General features: G+C 38.1%; 1 non-coding gene across 1 annotated transcript; it reads right to left on the reverse strand.

Moving 5' to 3' along the window:
- Positions 1–641: 641 nt before the first annotated feature.
- Positions 642–748, reverse strand: LOC113624043 (U6 spliceosomal RNA). The gene has a single exon (XR_003434182.1). It is a non-coding gene; the product is annotated as a U6 spliceosomal RNA (small nuclear RNA).
- Between the last annotated feature and the right edge of the window lie 13,869 nt (positions 749–14,617).

Consider the following 14,617-nt stretch of genomic DNA (forward strand, 5'->3'; position numbering starts at 1 on the left):
TTATGTCATAGAGTGTTCTGCCTATGTTTGCCTCTAAGAGTTTTATAGTATCTGGCCTTACATTTAGGTCTTTAATCCATTTTGAGTTTATTTTTGTGTATGATGTTAGGGAGTGTTCTAATTTCATTCTTTTAAATGTAGCTGTCCAGTTTTCCCAGCACCACTTATTGAAGGGGCTGTCTTTTTTCTATTGTATATTCTTGCCTCCTTTATCAAAAATAAGGTGACCATATGTGCGTGGGTTTATCTCTGGGCTTTCTATCCCGTTCCATTGATCTATATTTCTGTTTTTGTGCCAGTATCATATTGTCTTGATGATTGTAGCTTTGTAATATAGTCTGAAGTCCGGGAGACTGATTCCTCCAGCTCCGTTTTTCTTTCTCAAGATTGCTTTGGCTATTCGGGATCTTTTCTGTTTCCATGCAGATTGTGAAAAATTTTGTTATAGTTCTGTGAAAAATGCCATTGGTAGTTTGATAGGGATTGCTTTGAATCTATAGATTGCTTTGGGTAGTGTAGTCATTTTCACAATGTTGATTCTTCCAATCCAAGAACATGGTATATCTCTCCATCTGTTTGTATCAATCTTTAATTGCTTTCATCAGTGTCTTATAGTTTTCTGCATGCAGGTCTTTTTTCTCAAAAATATGGAACGCTTCACGAATTAGCATGTCATCCTTGTGCAGGGGCCATGCTGATCTTCTCTGTATCGTTCCAATTTTAGCATATGTGCTGCTGAAGCGAGCACTCATCTCTTCTTTAAAACAAGCTCAAGACTCACTAAACCCATTGGCTTTCCCTGATTAATCTTAGGAGGCCATTATCACTCCCAGTTTAACTCTGATTCCTGTGAACATGCTCATGTAAATGTTTTCTTTTAGTTTCAGGTGTGTTGGTTTTATCTTCCAGGAGAGTAGAACCAAAACAGTGAAACATGGAGTGAATAATGGAGATACACTTAAACCCAAAGTATGTGGACATTATTCCTGACAACCATGAAGGCAGGGATCTTTGTTTTATTCACCGATGAGCCAGAGTTCCTGGAACATAGTAGGTGCTGACTAAATATTGGTTGAATAAATGAATGGTTGTCATCAATTGTAATTGTTTTCAGAACTAATCCTCCAGCAGAACTTCTTTGGGACTGTAAGAATCATGTGTAACCTCTTGATCCTTCACTTCCCCATTTGTGAAATAGTGATTATGATCAAGTAAGCAGAAATTATTTGTTCTTTGTTCAAAACTTTAATGATAAAATCCTCCAAACTAGTGTTCTATGTGCAGAATTCCCCATTCTAAAATCAAAATGCTTCTGGGACAAAGAGTAGCTACTTTAGTTTTAGACCAGCCTTAAAATGATCAGCAGCCACTAACACTGCTATCCATTTTCAGTCACAGTTTTGAAATGAAATCATTGACTGGCATCACCAAGCCCTTTATTATCTGAACAACTATTGAATTAAAGTTGTTTTTTTACTTCAGTATAGTGCTTTTGAAAGGAATACAAGGAAAGATTCATCCTTAGGGTTAAAGGAAACTGCAAAATTATTGCCTAAGAAATATCTTTTTCCATTAAGAGATGCAGGGGCCTTGAATGTTGGGAGATGGTATTTCCTTAGCACAAAATTCCTTTGGAAATATTTGGATCAGAAATGGCTATGCATTCACACCTGTAAAATTCCTCCTTCCTTCAATCCCCATAACTAATTTCTCAACTTATAATAGTGTTTGAATCAACTGAAATAAACCACAAGGCAGTTGCTTGTCAGGAGTTGCTATACCATCGGAGGAGAAAAGTCTTAAATTAGCCAGGTGACAGGAGAGAATGGGGAGCTGCGCACTGTAGACCTGGTTACCTGAAATCTATAAAACATGTCAGTTATTTAGGGGATTCTCAGCAGAGACAAGAGAGGGGCAAAGGGGGAAGTATTCAGGTTGCATTTCTGGGCGGAGTCCCTTCTACCCTAAACCCAGCACTCTGAGAACTGAAACTTGGCCCCCTCTGCAAGATTAGGCTTCCCAAATTAGCTGTCTTTGGTGACAGCAAAAATACCTGCCTGTCCACTTAAGCAAGACCCTCCACCTGAGTGAGAAACCAAAAGCATGGCTCAAGCCCAGAACAGGTGTTTAATGGGGAAGCCACAAGGCAGCAGGCTTCCACACGCAGAACCTTTGAGAACATTGCTGTAGGGATTTGGCTGCATGATAAGCTTTTATTACTGTTAAGCAAAATTAAAGGCAGATTCTATAATACTGGCACAGAAGCTAACGGGGGCTTATTTGCTGGCCCACTTGAAAATCCTAAGTTTTGTTATATTTTTAGAAAGAAGGCATCTTTTACTGCCAACAAAACCTGTGGTGAGAAATGATATTTAAGTTTGTCAAGATGTTTCCAATGTATTGCTGTTACTCTTACCTTCTTTGAAAAATATGTTTAATATAAACTCTATTAGTGTTCCAAATAATATGTGGAATGCTGGAAACAACTTCTCGCTAATGGTCTTATTTTATTCACAAAGTGCCTGGAAAGTAGGGTGAGGATCATGATGATCATCTATTTTATAGAGGAGGAAGTTGAGGCAATAGAGAGACATGATCTTATGTTTCTTTTGCTAAAAGCTTTGTTTTGAGAAAACAAATATCATCCCCTTCAAAAAGTTTATTTTTTATCAAGAGACAAATTATAAAACCACAGGAAGGAAGCTGTAATTTTTTTTCCACTTCAGTCTAAATTGGACCTCCATAATGTTTGTCCTCACTACCCTCTGTTTTTTTCCTTTATCTCGTAGTCTAATGTAGACATACCTATTTATTGGTGTGATTTGCTTAGGTCCTTCAGATTGTCAACTCCATGGGACCAAGCACCATATTTTTACTGTATACCAAGCGCCCAACATCCCTGCTTGGTACATAATAGGTGCTCAATAAATTTCTCTTCAAGGAACAAATGCTTAATGAGTAAACGTAAACAATATGTTTATTTTTTGAAAGCATCGAAAAGCAAGACTATGGAGAAGTTGGGGGTGAATTAATCCAGATGGAAAAGAAATAAAACCTCTCCAATTTGCTTGAGACAATTATAGTTGTATGAACAAATAATATTAATCATATCTTTTTATTTTCTTTTTTGACTTTTCTAGTATCTAAGAAAAGAAACAAGACCTAAGAGCAGGGAACATATATAGGCAACTGGGTAGTTCTGGAGGCGTCATAAGCAAAAATCTTAAAGTGGTCATGTGAGTAAGTTAAAACCTAGAGCCTTATGTGCAAGGGCTTCGAATGTATTGAAAAGTCCCAAAGTTGTGTACAGATTTAGAGTGAAGAGATTCAAGGTGAATTTAAGGATGCATCCTACTATCCCACACCTCCTACTATCCAAGGTATAGGAGAAACTTTGGTGGATGGCAAAGAGTCACTATCAAGAGTTAAGCACAGAGCTTAAGCATGTTTAGTGGAAGAAGACTCTAACAAGGAGAGTTCAGGTTAAGCATCTGCTCCCAGCTCTTCCCATGATTGACAGTGTAGCCTTGGTAAAGTCACTAAGCCACCCTGGGCCACCATTTCTGAGCTTGAATTGGAAAAAGATTTTCCAGCTTGAAGATCTATGGTGTTGTTATTCCTCCAAGTCTTGCTCTATGTTGTATATCCTTTCTGGAAATAGAGTTCTTGTATTTTAAGTATTTTCACTTAACTGTTTTAATAAAAATTGTGTTTTCATGAGGGAAAATAAAATCTATATTTCTTTGTGAATTATACCTGTAAGAAACCTAGCTGTTTGGGCCATAAGGCTATAATAAAGCTTCAGGAGTCTACCCTGTGATTTCTTATCCCAAATGCAAAATAAATACATGGGAAGAAAGAGCCTTGTAAACCCAGATAAGTGCAGCAGTGATATAAATCTCAGGCAGATTTTCGTGAAACGGCTTGCCTATAGTCACACCATGGGTTGGTCCCTTGTCCTAGCCCCAGGCTCTTTTAAGTGTCTAATAATATTTCACTGCTTCCCAACATGTGGAAGGAGTTGATGTGCTTTCTGAAATATCTAATTGCTATTAGGGACAGCTTTGATTTAGCTCTCCTCAGAAGTAATTCCGGACACTTTGATACAACAGGGTATTTATTAGTAGCTGGAATGAGTTAGGTCTGGGAGACTGGCCAAGATTCTGGCCAGGGAAAAAGGTCAAATGGGCTATAAGCTGAGTCCAACCAAGAGAGGAAGAGAATGTCAGAATAGTGTGCAGGTTACAGGTTGGGCAGGCAGAAGCCCACTTCATTCATTCAGTAAGCACTAAAGAAGCATTTCCTGCATGTACAGCATTTCAGGTCACTGTGGCCATTACAACTAACTCTGTGACTGCTTATCCAATGGTAATCATTTATGTCCATGTTTACGTCTCCCACTAGTCTGGAATCTGTGAGACCAGGGATTGGTTCCTCTCTGTAACAACCCCACCCCCATCCCCATCTGCTCAAGTACAGTGCATGGCTCATCTACATTATTAGACAAACACTCACGATAATTATTGTAACCGTTGCTGCTTTTGTCTTTGCTATTATTATCTGAAGGAATAACTAACTTACTAGTAAGCCATGAATTTTAATTGCCCATAGCAATCAATTTAGAGAAAATACCCTGGGGAAAAGGGATATGATTAGTTTACAAGATATGGTTTGATCTTATTAAACAATAAAACTTTATTAAACAATAAACTTGGATTCTAACACCTGTATAAACATTGATAAAAGATTCTCCTTTTCAACAAAGTGTCTATGGAAGGATTGACGAAGATATCTACTGAAACCGACTCTTGTGTTGAAAAACTTTAGCTCTTTACAGTGTAGTTTCCTAAAATCCAAGATTCAGGAATATTCTGTCATCCTGCCTAGTGGGTAATGCCAGGGATCCTGCCGTTTGATCTTACAATCCTACTAGCTATCTTGAAACCTCACAAATTTACCCATCTCTTCCTATTGTTCTTTTTATAGCTTTGTTATATGCATCAAAATCATTTCCAGCACAATGCTAACCTTCTCAGTGATCCATATGTTTAAAATAAAAAGGATTGGGAGCAAGCTTAATGTCCTCCTCTTGGAAGTAGCACAAATTCTTAACAATAAAAAAAATCAGTGCATGACTCATAAGAATATATGAGTAGTTCTGTAGGGCCTTTTTCTTTCCCCATTTGTAACATAATTTATATACACACACTCATAATAAACATTTCATATATGCCTTCGGGTTTTTTTTCCCCAAGAAATCCTGTTTATAGGGACACCACTGTTGAAGGTAAATAATGATACAGTTTTGGCCTTTATGATTCCAATCACCAGTAATGTCCTTTCCAGGGCCTTTTCACGATTTGTCTAATCCCCTGTCGCCCTCACCATCTTAGGCTAGTTGCTGTTCATGTCCACAAGAGATGAGCTGCAATACCATTATAGGATTCCCTAACAAAAGATTTCCACAATCATTTTCTAGCATCTTGGAGATTGACAAGGTCCCCTCCTGTTTCCCAAGCCCATTTCCCCCCTTATTCCTGGTGATTTCTTTTCTTATATACCAGAAAGAAAGCACCTCGCTGAGTGGTGACCTCGCTGGCTACATGGATACCTGCTAGAAACAACAAACCTCACGTGCTAAAACTGCTCCTTGATGTGTTGGGATTGGCGTGATGGCTCCTGTTTGATATACTGAGCTGCTTGGAGCTGCCTTTAAAAAAATCAATCCATATTAAAAATAAAAGTTCCTTTTGAAAATTACTCTTCATATTTCTTTGGGGAGGTTGTGCCACAAACCAGCTAAAAGTGCTGAAAAGTGTCATATAATGAAACCACGGGACTCTAACAGGCCAGAGAAGGAGAACATGTCTTGAGTAATTACAACACTTTTCAGTGTTCAATCAATGATTCAGTTTATCAGTCATTTCTGGTTTGTTTTCTTGTTGAAAAAAACTGAAAACTTTTAAAAGGATTTTAAGACACTGATTTTAATCTTCCATACAGTTTCTTTCAAATTGGTAAGTATATATATATTTCTATTTTAGAAAAACATGAGAAATAATTGCCTATGAACGTACCATAGGGAATAACTATTCATTAGCAATATTAATGATGATTTCCCTAAGTCTTCATCCTCTATCCTTTTTCTGGTCAGTTTTGCTAGTAGATTTCCTGTTTCATTTTGTGTATAAAGTAAATAATATGTGTCAAAATAATTTAAGAAAAAGAATACACATTCTTTAAAAGAGAATGCAGTCTTTAGAGAAACAAAATAATCAGGGGACATTTTTTTATAAATAATCTTTTGTGTCCATCTTCAGTTGGAGAGAATCCCTAGTTGTATGTGTTGCTTGAACCGATGTTAATTGTATGTATATATGAACATGCATGTTTATATACAGAGTCTAATACACATACATGCACTTTGTTCATTTTTTTAAAAAATGTTTCTGATAACGTTCTTCACATGACTCAGTTCAGACATGAGCGTGCCAGGTGCGGTGGCTCATGGCTCATCGATGAGGTGGCTCAGGAAAACAGCCAAATAAGCGGATAACTAATGGTGAACAGCTGTGTTGGTTTAATGGGCCTGCGAGAGGATCTAACCTGAGTAAAGTTGTTGCAGTGTTCTAACCACAGATACGAGTTTGGTTGGTTTTCCTTTCACAGCCTAGTTAATATATTGGAACGTGAATGCCACTCCTCATGCGGACTCAAAGGATTAAGACAAATTTAAAGTAGGATTTGGAGAGGGTAGAAAAGCATATGTTCAGCCTTTACTTAAATAAAGGAATGTTCCTATCAGCCTAAAGAATTAAGTTAAAAAAAAGAAGAGCTTCATAATTGCACAGAGATTGATCAGCTGCTTCACAGATTTATGACGGGATTTACGTGGTAGTCAAGTCTCAACTCCTCCAAATGGCTCAAGGCCTTCCATAAGCCAAACTCCCGTATTGACTCAAATTTAGCTCCTCTAGTTCCCTATTCTGATCTAATCCAGTTAAGTGAGATGCCTTTCTCCTCAAGTTGTGTTTATTTGCATCTTTTGCCACGTGGGTACCCTCGCAGGGTGTCTTCCCTGTATCCAAATACTGGGGCCTCGGCCATGGGACCTTCCCATGTATGATATGGTGGAAAGTGCATGGGCTTGCTAAGTTGGACAGATCTGGGTTTGAATCCTGGCTCATCTGTTTATCTGCTACTTGACATTGAGGCTGTTTAATTCCTCTGAACCTTGATCTTCCCTTCCACAAACCAAGGTTGATAACAGTGATCACTCCTATTTTATTTGAGCCCTACTATAATAATACTAGGTGTCATTCATTGAGAGTTCATGTGGTGATTAATCTAACCCTCACAATAATTAAGGATAGTTAATTTAATGCCCATTGTACAGATGAGAAAACGGAGGCTAGAGAGATTAAGAAACTTACCTTAGGTCACAGAGCTAGAAATTGGCAGAGATAGAATTCAAATCTGAAGAGTTTTTGTTTGTTTGTTTTAATGACTCCACGGCCAGTATTTTTTCCTCTTTGTCGTTATTCCTCCACCTTACCTTACAGAGTTTTAGTGAAGATTATAAATGATGTATGTAAAGTATTTTCATAACAGGCACTTAATAAAGGTTTTATTATTATCCATTTCTCTCAGCCCCACTATCTTTGAACATTTTCTATAATATACATTTTGGTACTAGCTTTAGTTCTATAAATATTTTTAGTTAATTCATTGGGTAACTTGCATTTCTGCATGGCTGGCTTTACCTCTGCACAAAGTAGGAGGCTGCTTATGAAGTCTGATTTGGGGGAGACACTTTCCAAAATTCCCAAGCTCACTCTTGGGATTGGTGCAGTGTCTTTTATTCCATGATTAATACAGTGCTTAAAAATGCAATGTCCCCCAAGAATACTTTGAATTAAATATATTCATTCAAACTTAATATTTTTTGAGTACCCAATAGGTACAGGAACTATTTTAGGCTATGGGCATATAACATAAATGAGTTTCCTTTCAATCTGTTAATTCTGTTTCCTTTCATATCTGTTAATATGAGTTGGAGGACTAACTGCCTAGCGTGGCACCGTCTGAGATGGTAGCCGTGAATCGCATGTGGCCACCGAGCACTTGAAATGTAGCTAGTCCACATTAAGATATGAGAAAGTGTCAAATACTCACTGATTTCAAAGACTTCATATGAAAAATAATGTAAAATACTCAGTAATAATTTTTGTAATGATTACATGTAGAAATGAAAATATTTTGTAATATATCATTAAACCAAATTTCATCTGTTTCTTTTAATGTGGCTACTAGAAATTGAATATTCCACATATGGCTCACGTTGTGGCTCATGTTGTATTACTTCTGGACAGCTCTGGCTTGAGTAATTGGGTGGGGGGGTTTGGAGGATGAGTTACAAATTACCATTTGTATGTATTTCATTTCACAAAAATTGGGTCATGTGGTTAATCACTGGTTTGTAACTTTGCTTTTCCCACTCCATAATATAATTGGATGTCATTTCATGTCTTGGGTGGTAATTCATTATATGGATGGAGCATCATCTGTTCACCTCGAACCTGTGAACAGTTGTAGACTTGAATAGCTTAGAAAGAGTAGAAGGACTAGAACTATGGGGTGGGGTGTAGGATGTCACAATTAGAGGGGGTGCCGAAGTCTCTGAGGTCAGAGGCCTCATTTGAGAGATGAGCCAACTGAGGGCCAGAGATGATGAGTGACCTTTCTTTTGACTCTTTAAAAAGCTAACACTCGAGTATTACAGTGTACCATACTCTGTGCTAAGCATCTTCTGTGTTATCTCCATAATATTCCTGACAACCCATTAGGTAGGCACTATTGTTATTTCTGTTCAACAAATGAAGAAACTGAGGCTTAAAGGAGGTCACACAGCCAATAAATGGCAGAGATGGGACTTGAGCCAAATCTATTTGAACTTTCAGTCAGAATTTCCAACTATTGCACCAGCAATCCCCAGATTTTTCGATTGAACAAACTAATAATTTTTTTAAATGCAAAAACACAGGATTACCCACATTTTATCAATAAAACAACACTACTACTACTTCTACCACTCTTTCTTATAACCATTATTTCATAAAGGTAAGATTATTAAAAATAAAAACAATTGAATACATAGAGTTTTACTTTTTTTAAAAAAAACCTCCTTTCCTTGCCCGTATTTTTCAGATTTTACCATGGAGTGATGAAAACAGGGACAAAGACAGGCATTGGAACTGGGGCTGATGTGGGGCTCAGTAGGAGGAGATCGGTGCATTCAAAGTCAGATGCTGAACAATGACCAGGTTCAGACTGCCGGGCTCTTCTGCAAGTTCTTGCTATGCTGCATAGAAGTGCTGACCCTCGTCATTGTTGTCCTGGTCAGTGTAACATTCTCCACTCCACAGGTACTTTACTGTACCTTATCTGTTTGGGGCAGCCTTGTCTGTGGATTATTTATCATTCAGCTCTGGAGATGGACAGTTGTTTTTTTCCATCTTAGTTGCTCTACAAGGATGTAAAGCATCAAGGTAGAGTCCTTCGCCTTCAGGAAGCTGGCTCCATTGCACTGCCTTTGCATTTTGGAGCAGGCTGATGAGACGGCCATGCCGTTCTGCCGTCACTGTGTCAACTCTGCTTTTACATACAGTGGGCAACTTTTTGCTCTGCTCCCTTTTGCCAACCGAATAATTCTGAGCTCCCAGTGCAAATACAGTCCCTCTCTGGCTTGATGCGTCATTGATTTGGAGGTTTCCTAGAGACTGTAGGATTAGGTTGGTATCATACAGATTTTGTTATTCTCTTTCTAATACATATAACATGTCAGCACATCACTCATATTTAATGATTATTAAATGGCAAGTGTCTTTAGAAATGTTTAGTTTCCCCGGAGAAAAGCTCCAAACGTTATTTATGAATAAGCTTAGTGTTGCTGTTGTTTCTGTGTTGACTTTGTTTAGATAGGACTTCTACTTAGTGAATTTGAATTAGGTAAAAGCGCAAAGAACAAAAACAAAACCAAAAAAACCCTCAGGATAAGTATCAGAAAAGTCTTCACATTATTTAAAATAAAACTCAAGTGAAAAATTAAGGATTGGTGAGAAAAGAAGAAAGAAACAGCATTAGAAGGGTGACACTTTCAGTGCTGGTGAATGCTTATTAGGTACTAGGCCAAAAAACTTGTACGAGAATGGAAATAAAATGTTTGTTACTTTTATTAATTAATTGCTAAAAAGGTTTGTTTTTACATTTTGTATTTTTATTTATAACATTTAAAATCAATTTTAGATCATTGATTTCTTCCAGGAGATCTCCATTCAATTGACATTGAATAATAAACGTTGAATGATGTCAACATTTTAATCTTTCTCCGTTGGGGAAATTGGAGTTCTAGTCTTCATTTTTCCATAACTGTTTTTTAATTGATGAAGGAAATTTTTCTTTTATCCCAGGGTTACTAACCTTCCTCAGCCTTTTGTGTATTCCCCAATCAAAAGGTTTTTGATTATCTAAAGAAATGACACCCACTGGTTCGCCTTTATAGATCATTTTGTTACCTCTTTCAAAGCATCTTAACAGGTTGGGGAGCCCAGATTTACCCTAACAAAAGCCAGCCTGGTCGCTCCCTTTTGTAACCTCCTCCTCTAAGCAATTTATAACTTTCCCTTCAGTGCACAGCAGAATCAGTTCTACTGGGATCCAAGAGCAGCTGTGGGGGTCCTGGATTGTTTTCAGAGGTCATCACAGGATCTTTCTAGAAAATTATGGCAGCACTAAAAATTCTCAGTGCCCAGAAGTGTAAAGAGAAAAACTTCCTTTTTTCAATCCCTGTTGATTTCTGCTGGTTACTTAATCTTTTTAATGATTTTCAACCTCTGGAAGTTTAAATTGTGCCCTGAGTTATCATCTGTTTGGGGTAGCTGCATAATGAGAACTAGAGAAAGATTAAAGTGAGGGGGGTTTGGGGGGAAAAGAAGAGGTGACCTTTAGGGCACAGTCTTTGATGGGAGAGAAGAGAAATTTTCAGAATTTTAAATTCTTTTTTTTTTTAACATCTTTATTGGAGTAGAATTGCTTTACAATGCTGTGTTAGTTTCTGCTGTATGACAAAGTGAATCAGCTATACGTATACATACATCCCCATATCCCCTCCCTCTTGCGTCTCCCTGTCCCACCCTCCCTATCCCACCCTTCTAGGTGGTCACAGAGCACCGAGCTGATCTCCCTGTGCTATGTGGCTGCTTCCCACTAGCTATCTATTTTACATTTGGTAGTGTATGTATGTCCATGCCACTCTCTCACTTCATCCCAGCTTACCCTTCCCCCTCCCCGTGTCCTCAAGTCCATTCTCTATGTCTGCGTCTTTACAGAATTTTAAATTCTTAAAAGATTTTTTAAATTTTAATTTTTTCAGAAATTTAGAATTAAAAATCATAGAAATTATTAGACAGGATGAAGACAAAACTCATGCTGTTGATGAATAAAAAAGATATGCAATGTAGCAATTAATTTCTTTTTTTCTTATTACACAAGTGATACACAAATACTTTTTTCTCTTAGTATCTTAAACAAAACAGAAGCATATAGAGTGGAAGTTGCTCTTTGTCTTCCATTCCTTTCCTTAAAGGAAGACATTGTCATCACTTTGAAATGTATCCTTTCTGTCCTTTTTCTGTTAATTTACATACACATATACTATGCAGATATAGAGAATATATTTTTGATTTTATGTAATTGGGGTCCATACTATATAGATTATTTGTGACTTGCTTTTTTCTCTTTACAATATGTCTTGGAAATCTTTATATGTTAATAAATATAGATCTACTACATTCTTTTTAAGGGTCATGCAGTATTTCATAGCATGAATATAACAGAAGCTAGACAACTAGTGTCCAATTGATAGACATCATCTATGCTTATAGGTTTTGTCATTATAAGCAGTAGTGTAATGAACATACTTGCCCAAACACCTGTGGGCACCTGTGTGAGTATCTGTAGAAGAATTTCCTGGAAGTGGAAGTAGCCGGCCTCATTCATTCTCAGTGAGACACCCCCTAACAGATATGCCTGCCTCTGTGATTCCATTGCCCACAGAGCACACAAAAGTTATTTCTGAAAATGTAAATCATGTTGCTTTTCTGCTTAAAACACTTTGAAGGCCTTCTTTTGCTTTAAGAAAATGACTCAACTCCTTGGTACGATTTTTCAAGTCCTGTCTCTAGCCACTGCTTACCCCTCATTTCTCATGGTTTTTTATGCTTCAGTCAAATCAAGCTACTTTAGTCATCCGATTTCCTCAGCCTCTCTTTCACACACACTTAGGTATTTATACCACATTCCTCTGTCTGGATACCCCTCCCAACTCCTGAATTTTATTTATCTTTAGAGCTCAGATCAAAAATACTTTTCTCCAGAAAGCTTTCCTTAAACCCCTCCAATCTCCAACCTACACCGCACCCCAGGCATGCACACACACACAGATTTCTAAGTGAGATGTCCCTGTATATATACCCTCATAGTGCTAAATTCTGCACACCAAGGGGTACCTTCCTACTTATGTGAATTCCCCCAAATCCCCTGTAATTTTTATATCTGTTATACTAGTCAGTGATAATTAATGTCCATGGTGTTGCATCAGCACCATAAGATTCTGAAGTATCTTCTAACTTCTAAAGAACATTACATTATTTCACAGAGACTAGCACAGTACATGACATTATAAAGGCATTTCTCTGAGATGGGTGATCTTAGGTGGGAAATTCATGATTCTGTTGAAAGTGAAAAATGCAAATTCACAGAATCAGTGCTGGAAGGGTGCTTGGAACTCATCTAGTTTCTTGCTACTCAAATTGTGCTCTGTGCATCAGCAGCAGCACATCACCTGGGAGCTTGTCAGAAATGCCTCAGCCCTGACCTACTGAATCCAAACCTGCATTTTAATAAGCTCCCAGGTGACTCTCTTGCACATGAAAGTATGAGAAACACTACTCTAGTTTTCAATCTGGCTCTCAGTTAAACTCACCCTGGGAGCGTTTTATAAATATCAGTGCTAGGTCCCACGTCCTGGAGTTTCTGATTCTGTTGCTCTGGGAAATGGCCAGGCAGGACATTACTGTTGTTACTAATTTTTAACTTCCCAAATGATTCCAAGTATAGTAGACAGCATTGGAAACCCATGACTTGGGCCCTTCCTTTTCCGATGGTATTGATAAGGATGCTGTAGACAGCGATTTGGTGGCCAAATTGTGATTAGAACTCATGTTTACTTATTCTAGTCCTGTGTCCTTTCCCCCATGCCAACAGTCTCTGAGCGATCACTTAGAAACCCGATAAAGGATATTTTAATAGCCACACTCCATGTTTTCAGAGGAAAAAGTTAATTGTCTAAGATGAGTTCTAGAAACTGGACAATAAATCAGATCCAAAAAATTTCCTTGCTTTTTCTCCCCCTACACTACTCCTCACAAGCATTCTGTCAGGTGAGACCCTGGACCCTGCTCAGAGTTTGGGTCACATCAGTCCTAGAGAAGTCTGCAGATTTATCCTCCGACAAGGAAGATGGGCCATCCCCTCCTCATCACAGAACCTAAAATACCTATGAAAAAAGACCACTTTTTAATTCCCAATTCAAAAGAAGGGCCACAGTCTCAGGAAGCATAAATAAAACCCCAGATAATTTGGCACCTGTGCCTGAAACCAGCAAGTTTGTTGCCGGGTTTTGGTTTCTAAAAAGAGTTTTGCCTTGGCTCTTATTTACAACTCAGATGCTGCTGTTCTCAGCAAGTGGAGATCAGCCCCCACCTCTGATGCAGGTGAGAATGTTTGCTGCTCAACAGGCTGGTAATCCTAGGTGGAGAAGTAAGTGCTTAGAGCACTAGTTGGGAGGATCTCGGTGCCTTTTCCTTTGGAATGTGATATTATCACTAGATTAAGAGGCTAGACACCCGGTGAGGAAATATTAGCCTTATTCTGTCTGGGTGTTTTTGATGTCTTCCTGGATCATTGCTGGTTGGAGTATTTCAGTTCCATTACAGATTACATGACCCTGAAATCCTCAGAAATAAAAATAAAAGAATAATGTAAACATGGAAAATATGCTTAATAAAAAGAAACTTCTAGACTGATGGCCTGCTTTGATTATTTCCAAAGTTTATATTGATTAGGTAGAAAACATTGATCTACAAATGGAACCTTCATGGTGAGGGGAAAACTACAGACCGACCACTTATAAGTTGTTTTACTTGGATTCAGTTTACTCTAAAGGTAAAAGTAAGCTTCCATTCATATTTCACAAGAATGGCAACTTTACCTTGTAGCTCCAGGAGCAGTTATTGAAAGCTCTCAGAGTGGATGCGGATAAAAGCGAACAGTGCACAGTGCCCACAGAGATTATCTTGATCCGGAGTGACACTGATGGGAGATGCAATATTGGAATGGCTTTAGCCAAGCTCAAGAAGTTAAAGTACCTATGGATGATTGAGGAGAAAATAGACACACGCTCTCAAAGGCTTGGACCCGTCTCAGAGGTTTCTGGGCTCTGGTATTTTGGAGAGACTGAAAATTCTCCAACTCCAAAATTTGTGATTAGTGACCTCTT

The sequence above is a fragment of the Aethalodelphis obliquidens genome, unplaced genomic scaffold (genome assembly GCF_003676395.1).
Source record: "Aethalodelphis obliquidens isolate GAN/ISIS:26980383/991018 unplaced genomic scaffold, ASM367639v1 scaffold1, whole genome shotgun sequence".
Classification (NCBI taxonomy): Eukaryota; Metazoa; Chordata; class Mammalia; order Artiodactyla; family Delphinidae; genus Aethalodelphis; species Aethalodelphis obliquidens.